The 15,562-nt window shown below is 33.8% G+C and overlaps 1 long non-coding RNA gene across 1 annotated transcript; it reads left to right on the top strand.

Moving 5' to 3' along the window:
• Positions 1 to 365: 365 nt before the first annotated feature.
• On the top strand, positions 366 to 15,144 carry LOC134254057 (uncharacterized). Its single transcript, XR_009989243.1, has 2 exons — positions 366 to 427; positions 15,035 to 15,144. It is a non-coding gene; the product is annotated as an uncharacterized LOC134254057 (long non-coding RNA).
• Positions 15,145 to 15,562: the final 418 nt, after the last annotated feature.

Raw genomic sequence — 15,562 nt, forward strand, 5'->3', positions numbered from 1 at the left:
CGCTAAACTGTTCAAGAAAATTGTATTTTTTTGACGGGCGTATCATGCTGTGGTGCGGCACTTTATTCATCTTTGATATGCCTTGATCTGTAGTACAAATTTTTTTAGTAAATACAATGTATATGCCTATATTTTTTTATTGAATAGGAATTTCAAAACAAATTTGTGTAAAAGAATTATGGTTAATGGACAGATTTCTACATGTTATTGCTTGTTAAAGAAAATTTTTGAGAATATTTTGATTTTCATTTTAAGATTATATGTAGGTTAATTTGTACAGCGTATAAATAGATTTAAGTTCATTTTAATCAAATAGATTGTTTATTTAAGAAGATTGAAATTGTATTTATTAGATGGATTATTCTTAATATTTAGTATTTAGGGTTTATTTATCATTCTTTTAACACAATGACCCACACCTGCCAGAGTTTGATTCATATTCATGATTCCTAAAGGATATTGGTTTGAGTAAAATGAATAATACAATTTGTTGATTATTGACATTTTAGTGAGGTGGAGTTAAAAAAAAAAATAAACAAAAAATTAAGATTTAGGAATTTATTATGTTTGTAAAACTGATGTTGAAAGTATATTTACAGCATTTTAAAAATAACCCTGACTTAGTTCAAGTAGTTTTTGATATTGAAAACTTTGCCTCTTTTTGAAGAATGGAAGTATCACACTCTAGAGAACAATTTTGAATTTTGAACAACACGAATTTTTCACTGCAAGAAGTTATTTTCAGATTTAAGCATCAATAGAAATGGTACAAAAAAAACAAACAATAGATTTGAGAATATTACATATGCATTTTTTAAAAAGATATTTGAAATATGCTGAAATGTCCTTTGTCTTATTTAACGAGGCTGGGGGTGGCAGCCATTTTCAGACTATTTTGATCTCCTTTAAAAGAAGAGCTCCATAAAAAGATATACAAAAATGATAAAATTTTAAAACTAAAAATGTATGAATTTTTTTCTTTGCCAAATGATGGTTGACAGCTTAAAGCTGACATGAACTCTTAAAAAGGCATCATTTTTCATCTTTGTACGACTTACTACATTCCTGTACGCCTTTGTCCGCCATATTTCTTGAACTCCGCCATATTTAATCGAAGAATTTTGGCCACCTGTACCTGCTATATATAGCCTTGTAGAATTGTTTCACTTGAGTGATTTTCAAGCCTGGCTGTCGACATGTACACATCTCCGATAGCATAGGTTTTAGAAGTCCATACACGGAATAAACTGAATAAACTGACCAAATACATGTTTGAAAAGTAAGAATTCAACCAAATAATAGAACTATACCGAGAATTAAATTATTTTTGAATGCATTTGCTGCAATATATAGAAAATACACAACACGGGATACATTCATGTACAGCAAAAATCCATGCAGGTCGAGAAAACGCGTCAAACGCAGTGATAAAACATTTACCTGAATATACTGCTATCGTTACAGGGATGTGCACATGTCGAAAGAATTATCCTATTTCACTTTTATTAAAAAATGCATCTCAGTAATCCATTGCTAACTCAACAGTAAAAGATGCTTGGACACACGTGGCCCATGCCGATCATTTTATTTGCTCAGGGAAAAATGTCAAAGGTTGAAAGCTCAGTGGGGTTGATTGAAAGAAATGCAAGTGATTTTTTCAAAACTAAACATTACTCTTGTCTGTAAATGTTGCAAATAGAATTTATGATTACATGGTTTAACTTAATCAAATTTATAATAAAGCATGCATTATTACGAATCATTCACCTTTCGAAGATATTTTCCTGTGCTAGGAGGGGGGGGGGTGTAATAAAACATTCATATTAACACTCTCATAAAAAATAATTTAAGAAAACGTCTGAAACAGATTGATTTCTTTATGATTAATTATTATCAAATAAATACTGCGTATTGGCTTTATTAGACCTAATATAATTTGATTTAAAGTTATTTATGATTTTATGCAAAATGAATGAAAACATACCCCACGCTCCCCCAAAAGTCGAAGTGCTGAAATTCCCAGTAAAAAATAAAGGAATCGTAATTTTCTTGTTATATGCACATCTATGCACATTGTATCCTAAATATCTGCAAAGTTTGACGAAATTGTGTGCAGCGGTTTAAGAGGAATTGCGCTGACAAACTGCTCATCTTTATATTCAAGATATGGCCAAAATCTAAATGTAAAAGTGCGGAAAAACCCCCGAAAAAAATAAAGAATTCGGAATTTCCTGTGTATGCAAATCTATAATACACATTGACTCCTATAAATATCTCGAAAGTACGACAAAACTCTGTTCAGTGGTTTATAAGAAGTTGCGCTGACCAGCATGTAATGTGAATTAAATTTCTAGACATACTTAATTAATGATTACTAGATAAAGCAGATAGAAAGAGAGAGCAACCCCCCCCCCCCCGTGATATTTCACATTTTACCTACAATTAGCTTTTTAAAAATTCTCTTGTCTGTTGTCCAGGTTCAGGTTCGACTTGTACGTTTGAGCATAGGTGTCGGAACTGGAGTATTTTTTTTTTTTTTACAAATATATACTTAGTATAGACATTGAACATTGCTGCGTAGGGTCACCTTCCCCCCCACACTTTCCACAGACAAGTGGCAGTATAGGTTAAAAAAGAGGAAAGTATTGGTGTTTGGATAAAAATTTTGTTACTGAAGTTGAAGCCTACCCCCGTCCCCCACACGAAATATGATATTCGTGTTTTGGAAAAGGACGTTCCCCTTTTTAAAGCTTCTCAGACTTTTTTTAATGTATAAAAAAAATTCTTTGTACTTAGCCCCCCCACTTCAATTTCCTTCCGACGCCAATGCGTTTTGAGGAGGTATTTGAGAAAGTTCCCAATGTACCCATTCCTGTGACACTCTGTGATTTCACGTTTATTATATCCCCCGTTACGCTTTGGGGTACCCATTTTATCCGCAAATCCTCTTATACCACTTACTGAAATTTACTAAAACTTTCACAGAATCTTAGGTTTATTACATATTACCATTGTGTACCTCCTATTTTACTTTTTGATCCGACATGTATTTTGGCTTTAGCGACAAAAGCAAAATATGGAATTTGCCTTTATAACCATATGGGAGGCAGGGGTATCATTTAGTGAGCTCATTGCTCACAATACCTCTAGTTTCTCTTTCAATTTGGTCGTTTGGGTTAACTTCTTAACTTCTCCAAATTAAATTATTATTCAATTTATGAAGTTTCGACATCCCGCCTGAAAAAAAAATCCTTGATCTGTCCTAAGATTTAATAAATGGACAGCACAAAGAGCGTAGGATCTTATACCTATTATTGCCCTAAGGGACGGTTACAGAATGAGAGAGAGAGGGAGAGAGAGAAAGAGTTAGTTCAATATACAAAAGAGTAAATAAAAATTATTCGTATTCAACCAGTGTCAAGAATCCCTACCCTAGCTTTTAAAATTATCTCCTAAATACTCCTACAGAAATCATTTTTTATTAAAAAAAATAGCGAGACTATCAGGCAGGGATACTGAAATCTCTATAACAACATAGATAGACTGTCTATAACAACATAATTATAAAACATTTATACATTCCTCAAAATGCACTTTGTGGTCGGAGTGACACATTTAAAAAAAAATTCAAAATTGAATTCGTCTGTCTTCCACGAATATTTAGATAACGGCCATGTCAATTATTCTTGCCCCCCCCCCCCCCCGCCTAAAAATCAAATGCCTAGATGTCATTCTGAACAGGGGATGGCATTGTGTTTGTGTGTTAAAGAACGTATAGATCTATGTACACATAAAAAAAATGTATTCTGGTTGATTGCTCAATATTTGAAGTAAATAATTACCATACATCAAATACTTGGTTTAGATTTGAGATTAGTACTAAAATAATCAGTTATAATTGACAAATGAATTTTGCAACGCAAACCAACTGCAGACTATATACAAGACTTTGTATAGAATGTATATTATAACTACATGTAGATTTGATAATTCACAATTACCAGGTATAGCTTATGAACAGCAGTTATAATACCCCCCCCCTTCAGCCGCGCAAATACCAAATAACTTCTCTTTCCACTTGTGATATTTTCCCTGACCAAAATCTGATCAGCACGGACTAAGTGTATCGGCCTGCTTGTCTGTACGGAGTAATGACAGTGTGTTTACTTTTGAGCTTTTACGGAGTTTATTTCTTTTTTGTGATGCATATTTCAATAAATGGAATTCAGGGTGTATATCACTTGACTTGTGCACATCTTCGAACGGATGTAGTAACCTTATTACCAGGTATGGGTACGTTTACAGCGTTCGAAGCGTTTTCTCGATATGCACCAATTGCATAGGGGCTGCAAATCAAAGTCGTTGGTTATTTTGTTCCATTCAAATGATATAATTTCAAAATGTGTTTGCATTTTATTTCAAGTTTATTCTGCATAATTTGGCGCACTGTAAAAATACTTACGCGTGACGTGCATCTAAATTTCTCACCAAACTTGCATTTTTATCTTTTGATTCAAATCAATAATTATTAGAAATATGATTATTATGTCGTTTATTGTGGTTTTGAAATGTCTTGGTCTCCTCATGTGCTCTCATATGCTTTACCATCGGAGATGTGCACAAGTCGATACCAAAACCAAAAAATCATTCAACTGTAACGAGCGCTTTGGGGTATATATCGTTACAATGAGACTAGGTATCTGAAAGAAATATGGCGGAATACGGCTATAGTTGGTATGAAACAAGTCGTACATAGATGAAAATGTTGCGTTTTTAAGAATTCATGTCAGCTTTAAGATACCTTATCTAAAAAATAAGTTAAATCTGGTGGTTAATTTATGGTTAATTTGTTGACCCCCAGCCTCCTTAAATAAGAGGAAAAAAAATGATTAAAGTAGTATTAAATAAAATCTTCGTTCCAGAAAGAAACTGTTAACGAAATAAAGAATTTGCCAGAAGAAGCTGAATTATCATACCTTGAACTATTGCTAACAGGAAAGTTCTTTTTTTTTTCTGCTAAGATGCCCTCCTTCTGTGTCAGGCAGAAGTAAAAAAGGAGAGAAGCAAATGGTTAGTTTATGCTCATAGTTGGTGCAAAGATTGTTTACAATCTTGTTGAAAAGAAGAAAACACTTGCGGTGGCCTTCAACTCAACATTTAGATTCATCGACAATGTATTGTCAATTAACAATTGTGATTTCCACTCTAATATCGATACGATATATATCCTGGTAAGACTGAGATAAAATAATTCAGTTTGTTTATTGACAACACCATCATACATTGGCATATAGTCATGAATGCAACAATTAACATACATAAAATGAAAAATACCAAAGAAAGCATATCGGGTTTGTTGAAGGTTTTCCTCCCTAATATCAAAGCACTTTTTCAAAAAGTTACATACTCTCCTAGGAGTTTTAATACTTGTAGGGTTAATAATGTCAATAATAGGGTTTTCCTTCATGTAACATTGAGCATTAAATATATTGTAATATTGTAATCTACATTGATCATAACTAGGACAATAAAGTACAAAGTGGTTTTCATTTGAATAAAAATTTACAAAAATGACATACACTTTTTATACCCCCCGCTTGAAAAGCGGGAGGGTATATAGTAATCGTTAATTCCGTCCGTCCGTCTGTACGTCCGTCCGTCCGTCCGTCCGTCTGTTACGCTTTGGGGTACCCATCTCTTATCCGCAACTCCTCTCATACCACTGAATGAAAATTGATGAAACTTTCACAGAATCTTTATTACATATTGCCATTGTGCACCTCCTATTTTACTTTTTGATCCGACACATATTTTGGGTTTCCCGGCCACAGGAAAACATGGACTTTTTCACCAGTTATAACCATATGGGAGGCGGGGGGTATCATTTAGTGAGCTCATCGCTCACAGTACCTCTAGTTTCTCTAGGAATAGGTGGCTTTGAGTATCTCCCCATTTCAATATGTAGTGTATGAGCACTAATTCTTAGTTTTGTCAGGATTGTTCTTTCAGATTTCTTCAATGGTAATTGTAGATAATATAATACCACAGAGTCTTACATATCTTTTATATTTGAATATTTTACTTGGAAAAACGTTAATGGCAATATGACAACTAAGCTCTACGATAAACGTCATTTGTAAACTTCCCTTATGCAGCAATACACCTTCATCACCTGCATACGGAGTATATATACCTCTCAGTTGATTCGATACACAAGAGCATGCTCTACATGTGCTCAATTTCTAATTAATGACAAACAAGTTGATGAAACAAGAATATCAGCAGTTTCGTTTTAAGATAATCATTTTATAAGTTCTATTGTCAATACAATGAATGACCTCAGCAAATACAATTTATTACTGAGTCAAATGTTGAATGACGTTTTTTATGAGTTGTTTGTCCATTATTTACACACTGAATTGACGACGATTTTTTTCATAATTTCCCGATCATGACAAGGAGCACACGGCGGGTCAGCAGGGAGATGCTTACTCCTTCATGGCACCTGATCCCACTTCTGATGGTTTGGAGGTCCGTGTTTGCTCCTATTGTATATTGGTTTATGGACTTTTGATTTTGAATACTGTTCGTTATCTCCATATATCTGTAAATCCTATGGTGACCAATTAGATATGCAGAGATGATGCATATATAAGAATGTGAACTATTAATACGTCTCTGAAATACTGATTGTTACCTAAATCTTCTTGATGCGCGAACAAGTCTATTCCACAACCTAGAAAAACTGTCTGCGTGTACAAAGAAAGCCTGTTGCATGAATCATAATGACTATAATTTCTCTCTACTAGGTTGTACAAGACCTAAAAGACCTTTTCCATGAGTTTTTGGAGCATGTATATTACAATGTAATTATAAAGTCTACTTGTACTTGGACCAAACTTGCATGTATGAAATAAATAAATAATAAGAAATAAACTAAACAACTTTGTAATTCATTCACCAAGTGATTATATATAATTATTCATTTAATATGTTTATATATTTTCTATAAAAATACAAAATGTTCTATTTAAGATCATGAAAACAGATGAAAATATATAGCTATATACATGTAGTATTCAGTTACAAGTAACGGTTTCAGCATTTGTAATAGTGAAGAAACCATTTTTTATATAAAAAAAAAAATGCAAAATATAAACATTGATCAAAGTCTGATTATTATAATTATCCACAACAATTTCAAAATTTATCATATTAAACATTTTTAAATACATTAAATCATAAGTATGTACATATAAGTATTTTAAAAAGTACGTGATAAGTTTAATGAATGATTTCAATTTTAAACCAGTCAAGGATGTTTGCACCCAAACACACACGATGGCGCCTAGATTTGTTTATCGGATATATACCAGTTTCTGTACAAAATAAAAGGGTAATCCATATCTATATACAGAGCTAGAGCCAATAGTTCATGTTTTGACGTAATTTTGGATAATGCATGTTTGAGATAAATTCTTCTTAATTTAAAATAGCACATTTTTCAATAGATAAATGTTCTATCGTTAAAATGATATTGTCCTACGGACCCGGTGGTGAGGGCCTTATCTGCAACATTAGATTTCTAACTAATTTTTCAAGCTTGACACATTCTGAATGTCCATGATGTTTGTATTCCATGCATTTTCCAGGATATATATTAACACTCAAAAGAGAATATGACCTAATTTTAAGCAAATGTTCCATAAATGCCACACCCCTACAAACAAAATAAGCTGGTTATTATAATTTAGTGCAAGTCATCAAAATACTGTCATTTTTCTTCAATTATCTCTGAATCTAATTGGCATCACTCCAAGGCAAGGAGAAAAGGCCACGAAAAAAAAATCGCATATTATACACCTATTTACTGGCTATGAGGAAATATAAAAGACTTTATCGTTCAAAAAGACAGCAAACTATTTCCCGAGGCGCAGCCAAAATGATAAAAATATAGTTTCATAGGCACATACAGCAAATAGTTTGCTGTCGAGGGGGACGATAAACTTGCTATTTGAATAGTCAGTAAATAGGTGTTTTATTATACCGATGCTGACTTAACTTTTGTTAACTTTTGGTCAAGTAAAAGGGTCACACAATTATTTCCTCATAGCTTGTAACACGAGCTTTGATTGGTCACAAAGTCGGGTGTAAATATGTGCACCCGACTTGAGGGTGTAAATAAACGTGACGTCACAATGCATACATTTTTTGATAAAAGCTAAAAATCATGTTTACAAAGCATTTTTATGGGTACAAAGGAAATAAACATTACCAGGTCCAATCGGAACAAACAGGGACCGGGAAAACATCGGAGGTAGGATACAGGTGAATCGGCCTTCGGCCTCAGGGTGTATGGAATAAAACCCGGGGTAAATCCCCGTACACCCTTGATTGAACCTGGATAACTAATATTATGATATTCCATATTATACCGATGCTGACTTAACTTTTGTGACGTCATAATATACACGCGTCACAAACCGTATTAAAACCAGAAGTTTTCCGAGATGAAAGCGAGGGCAACAGAATGCTGCCTGTGAATAGTTTTATGACTCTTTCATCATGGGCAGATAGCATAAAAACTATTTCACAGTAGGGGCTGTTTGGAAAAGATAGCATGTTTATTCGTCATTGTAACGTGCCCAAGGTATGAGGCTTTATAATTGATCAAATCTCCAATGAAGGAGATATGTTTCATTGTAACCAATATATGTGGTACTTCCTGGTAATTTGTTAATTGGTAATCCTGGTTGATTTGGTAAGATAAATCCCTGTGTTGGTCAGTAAAATATTGCATTGCAGAGGCAAACAAGAGCACAACATAAGAAAATTCAAGTTTCAGCAATAATTTAATAAAGGAATAACAGTTACTGTAATACTGATGACTGGAAAAACCAAATAAACAGTGGTGATAATACAATTGGTCAGACCGGACGTCACATAATTATGATTTGGTCACGCTATTATGATTTGGTAACGTTATTATGATTTGGTAAAGTGATGACTGTTGATTTTCCGTAATAAATCAATTTGGTCAAATGTACACAATGGTAAAACTTCAAAGAGTTTGAATTAATAAATAATCTATTTGGTCAATATAATTTATAGTAAACTTAACTCCCCAACCGTTAGTTTATATCAAAGTGTTTACGTACAAATTCTATTAAAGTTGTTGCGCAGACGTTCTGCAGAGTCAAACAAAACTTCAGCGTTTTTTAGGGTTAAATGACCGGACATGCGCAGTGCGCTTTATTAACCAAAAAGAAAGTATAGACCAAAATGTGCTTGCTATACTAACAACATCGCCGAAGTGGGACAAACCATGGAAAATACGAACGATGTGACGCCGAATCGTAAACAAATACATAGTAATAAACAATTATAAGTTGCATAAAAATGTACAATACAAGTTGCGTATAAGTTAACAATAATAAAATAATGACGTTAGGACGGAGAACAATAACCTAAACCCCCCTTGTATTATTACATTTGTAATCGCCATGACCAAAAAGGAAAACAACGTGATCGATAAACATGCATGAAAAACGGTATTTACGATTAATTTAAACGATATACTGTAAGTTAAATGAAATAAACATTCATAATAAATACTGTTTCAATCATAAGAGTTCCATAATTTTACGTATCAGTCCATATTTCCTCCGTGGTAAACTTGGTCATTTAACAAATATGAAAGTGTAGGATTTACCAAACATGAAATAATAGGAATTACCAAACATCATTTATAGCACACTCTATAGTAATGTTTACAGTTCAAATATAATTGCTGTAAGAGAAATCATGTACAAATAATGATTACAAGTATTATTTAGAGTACGAGTTTCCTACTGTATCAGAGATACAGGGCGGGGCTTGAGGCGAGAGCGATAGCTATAGCTCGAGCCGGGCCCCGCCCTGTATCTCTGATACAGTAAGAAACGAGTATTCTAAATGACTTGTGACATGACCTTTCCAAGGACCTCACTAATTTACATGCGTATTTGGGTACATACCTCCCAACCAATCAGATGATTTTGCAGAAAGTCGATTTAGTATCCCATTTTAAGCATTCGCAACTGAAATGCCGAGTGAGATGGACGTGCAGGTATCTATCATTTTAAAATAATTATTTAAGGGATGCATAAATTAATTTGTTCTCCAAAAATTTTATTTAGATTTGATTGCGCAGGGGTTTTTTTTTTCTCTATGCAGCTCTTGCTGACATTTTTTTTTTCAGTTTAAGCTACGATTTAATGCAAAACATTTTGATATATAAGAATCATGTGGGAATATTTTTGAAACAAAAATGCTTCGGGAGATCGTAGATTCTGAGAGAAATGTCCGACAATGTCCTCCACCGGTCGTCATATACAAATTGAAATAAGCAGATGAAAGGAAAAGGTGGGGGGGGGGGTATTTTACGATCATGTTTCATTAAAATGTAGAGTAACTATAAAAAGGGGAATACAGCACTCACTGGTGCCCCCATCCCACCTCCTTTGAGTTTTTTTTCTTTTTCGCTTTCGTAAATAATTTTTTTTCCTAATCTTGTATACATACGCTTTTTAATTCGTCAACAAGTAACGAAATGACGCACATAGGTGTTGGTTGATTATAAATATAACCCCACGGAATACGATTTTCCGTTTTTTTGGGGGGGAGGGGGTCAAAGTAATAATTTGTGAACTTCCCCACTCCCTCCTTTCTAAAATTTTTGAATCCGACAATAATACCTTTACGTTGTAAAATTTTATTCTTAATTCACCTCAATTTTTGAGTAAATACTAACAGTTCTATGGCGAATTGAACGATTGGTATGTCTGTATATGGATACAGCTTTCCGTCATCGCTAAATATAAACCGTACTGTATCGTTGATATTTTGCAGATACAGTACAGTTTCTGCTCATTTGCATAAGAAACGCCCACAAAAAGTGTTCTGTATCGCAGTTACAGTATGCTTGACTTCAAAGGAAAACTCACCGGGTCATGTCACAAACTAATTATACACATATGACATCTAGAGGGGGGTCTATAAAACACAAATATTTCACATTTCTGTAACGTGCCCAAGGTATGAGGCTTTATAATTGATCAAATCTCCAATGAAGGAGATATGTTTCATTGTAACCAATATATGTGGTACTTCCTGGTAATTTGTTATTTGGTAATCCTGGTTGATTTGGTAAGATAAATCCCTGTGTTGGTCAGTACAAATATTGCATTGCAGAGGCAAACAAGAGCACAACATAAGAAAATTCAAGTTTCAGCAATAATTTAATAAAGGAATAACAGTTACTGTAATACTGATGACTGGAAAAACCAAATAAACAGTGGTGATAATACAATTGGTCAGACCGGACGTCACATAATTATGATTTGGTCACGCTATTATGATTTGGTAACGTTATTATGATTTGGTAAAGTGATGACTGTTGATTTTCCGTAATAAATCAATTTGGTCAAATGTACACAATGGTAAAACTTCAAAGAGACTGTTGAATTCCTTAATAAATCTATTTGGTCAATATAATCTATAGTAAAAACTCCCCAACCGTTAGTTATATCAGTGTTTACGTACAAATTCTATTAAAGTTGTTGCGCAGACGTTCTGCAGAGTCAAACTGAAACTTCAGCGTCCGTGGCGACGCTTATATAGGGTAAACTACCGGACATGCGCAGTGCGCTTTACTTAACCAAAAAGAAAGTATAGACCAAAATGGCAGACGATACTAACAACATCGCCGAAGTGGGACAAACCATGGAAAATACGAACGATGTGACGCCGAATCGTAAAACAAATACATAGTAATAAACAATGAAGGTAAGTTGCATAAAAATGTACAATACAAGTTGCGTATAAGTTAACAATAATAAAATAATGACGTTCGAGGACGGAGAACAATAACCTAAACCCCCCTTGTAAATTAGAATCTTCCGAATCGCCATGACCAAAAAGGAAAACAACGTGATCGACAAACACACATGAAAAACGGTATTTACGATTAATTTAAACGATATACTGTAAGTTAAATGAAATAAACATTCATAATAAATACTGTTTCAATCATAAGAGTCCATAATTTTACGTATCAGTCCATATTTCCTCCGTGGTAAACTTGGTCATTTACCAAATATGAAAGTGTAGGATTTACCAAACATGAAATAATAGGAATTACCAAACATCATTTATAGCACACTCTATAGTAATGTTTACAGTTCAAATATAATTGCTGTAAGAGAAATCATGTACAAATAATGATTACAAGTATTATTTAGAGTACGAGTTTCCTACTGTATCAGAGATACAGGGCGGGGCTTGAGGCGAGAGCGATAGCTATAGCTCGAGCCGGGCCCCGCCCTGTATCTCTGATAAAAGAAACGAGTATTCTAAATGACTTGTGACATGACCTTTCCAAGGACCTCACTAATTTACATGCGTATTTGGGTACATACCTCCCAACCAATCAGATGATTTTGCAGAAAGTCGATTTAGTATCCCATTTTAAGCATTCGCAACTGAAATGCCGAGTGAGATGGACGTGCAGGTATCTATCATTTTAAAATAATTATTTAAGGGATGCATAAATTAATTTGTTCTCCAAAAATTTTATTTAGATTTGATTGCGCAGGGGTTTTTTTTTTCTCTATGCAGCTCTTGCTGACATTTTTTTTTTCAGTTTAAGCTACGATTTAATGCAAAACATTTTGATATATAAGAATCATGTGGGAATATTTTTGAAACAAAAATGCTTCGGGAGATCGTAGATTCTGAGAGAAATGTCCGACAATGTCCTCCACCGGTCGTCATATACAAATTGAAATAAGCAGATGAAAGGAAAAGGTGGGGGGGGGGTATTTTACGATCATGTTTCATTAAAATGTAGAGTAACTATAAAAAGGGGAATACAGCACTCACTGGTGCCCCCATCCCACCTCCTTTGAGTTTTTTTTCTTTTTCGCTTTCGTAAATAATTTTTTTTCCTAATCTTGTATACATACGCTTTTTAATTCGTCAACAAGTAACGAAATGACGCACATAGGTGTTGGTTGATTATAAATATAACCCCACGGAATACGATTTTCCGTTTTTTTTTTTTTTGGGGGGGGGGGAGGGGGGTCAAGGTAACAATTTGTGAACTGCCCCACTTCCTCCTTTCTAAAATTTTTGAATCCGACAATAATACCTTTACGTTGTAAAATTTTATTCTTAATTCACCTCAATTTTTGAGTAAATACTAACAGTTCTATGGCGAATTGAACGATTGGTATGTCTGTATATGGATACAGCTTTCCGTCATCGCTAAATATAAACCGTACTGTATCGTTGATATTTTGCAGATACAGTACAGTTTCTGCTCATTTGCATAAGAAACGCCCACAAAAAGTGTTCTGTATCGCAGTTACAGTATGCTTGACTTCAAAGGAAAACTCACCGGGTCATGTCACAAACTAATTATACACATATGACATATAGAGGGGGGTCTTAAAACACAAATATTTCACATTTCTGTAACGTGCCCAAGGTATGAGGCTTTATAATTGATCAAATCTCCAATGAAGGAGATATGTTTCATTGTAACCAATATATGTGGTACTTCCTGGTAATTTGTTATTTGGTAATCCTGGTTGATTTGGTAAGATAAATCCCTGTGTTGGTCAGTAAAATATTGCATTGCAGAGGCAAACAAGAGCACAACATAAGAAAATTCAAGTTTCAGCAATAATTTAATAAAGGAATAACAGTTACTGTAATACTGATGACTGGAAAAACCAAATAAACAGTGGTGATAATACAATTGGTCAGACCGGACGTCACATAATTATGATTTGGTCACGCTATTATGATTTGGTAACGTTATTATGATTTGGTAAAGTGATGACTGTTGATTTTCCGTAATAAATCAATTTGGTCAAATGTACACAATGGTAAAACTTCAAAGAGACTGTTGAATTCCTTAATAAATCTATTTGGTCAATATAATCTATAGTAAAAACTCCCCAACCGTTAGTTATATCAGTGTTTACGTACAAATTCTATTAAAGTTGTTGCGCAGACGTTCTGCAGAGTCAAACTGAAACTTCAGCGTCCGTGGCGACGCTTATATAGGGTAAACTACCGGACATGCGCAGTGCGCTTTACTTAACCAAAAAGAAAGTATAGACCAAAATGGCAGACGATACTAACAACATCGCCGAAGTGGGACAAACCATGGAAAATACGAACGATGTGACGCCGAATCGTAAAACAAATACATAGTAATAAACAATGAAGGTAAGTTGCATAAAAATGTACAATACAAGTTGCGTATAAGTTAACAATAATAAAATAATGACGTTCGAGGACGGAGAACAATAACCTAAACCCCCCTTGTAAATTAGAATCTTCCGAATCGCCATGACCAAAAAGGAAAACAACGTGATCGACAAACACACATGAAAAACGGTATTTACGATTAATTTAAACGATATACTGTAAGTTAAATGAAATAAACATTCATAATAAATACTGTTTCAATCATAAGAGTCCATAATTTTACGTATCAGTCCATATTTCCTCCGTGGTAAACTTGGTCATTTACCAAATATGAAAGTGTAGGATTTACCAAACATGAAATAATAGGAATTACCAAACATCATTTATAGCACACTCTATAGTAATGTTTACAGTTCAAATATAATTGCTGTAAGAGAAATCATGTACAAATAATGATTACAAACTAATTATACACATATGACATATAGAGGGGGGGTCTTAAAACACAAATATTTCACAGTCATGTTTTTATATTGAACAAATTCACATAGGTATAATAACAGGAAATATCTTCTCATCACATCCAAATCAAAGGGGAGGATGCAGTTATAAACTTCAGCATACTCAGTATATGTATCTGACGTACGTTATTCAGAAAATATTGGATAACTGTATTACTTTTATTAGCTGTATTTATGAGATGGATTATTCTTAACATTTAGGATTTAGGGTTTATTTATCATTTTTTTTTAAGACAATGACCCACACCTGTCAGAGTTTGATTCATATTCATGATTCCATATTGGTTTGAGTAAAATGAATTTTATAATTTGTTGATTTTGACTTCTTTGTGAGGTGGAGTTAAATTAGAATAAACAAAAACAATGATGTTCTGATTTGTTATGTTTTCCAAAAGAAAAAAAAACAAGAGAATTTTAAAGTATATGACAGTATTAGATAGCCCTTAAAATTGTAATAAGATATTATTTCCAGAAAGAAACAGCCGTAAACGAAATTAAGAATTTACTGGGGAAGCTGAATTATCATACATCGAAGAAGTGCTTACAGGAAAGCTCTATTTTTCTGCTAAGAATTCCTCGCTCTGTGTCAGACAGAAGGAAAACGTAGTGAAGCAAATGGTTACTTTATGCTAATTGGTAGTTGCAAGTTAGTACAAAGATTGTTTACAAGAAGAAAACACTTACTGTGGCTTTCAACTCGACATTTAGATATATCGACGACTTACTGTCAAGTAACAATGGTTATTTCCATTATCTCGATACGATATATCCCGGTGAGCTTG

Source organism: Saccostrea cucullata, unplaced genomic scaffold (assembly GCF_032062105.1).
Source record: "Saccostrea cucullata isolate Sc308-1 unplaced genomic scaffold, CSIRO_AGI_Scuc_v1 ctg1490, whole genome shotgun sequence".
NCBI lineage: Eukaryota > Metazoa > Mollusca > Bivalvia > Ostreida > Ostreidae > Saccostrea > Saccostrea cuccullata.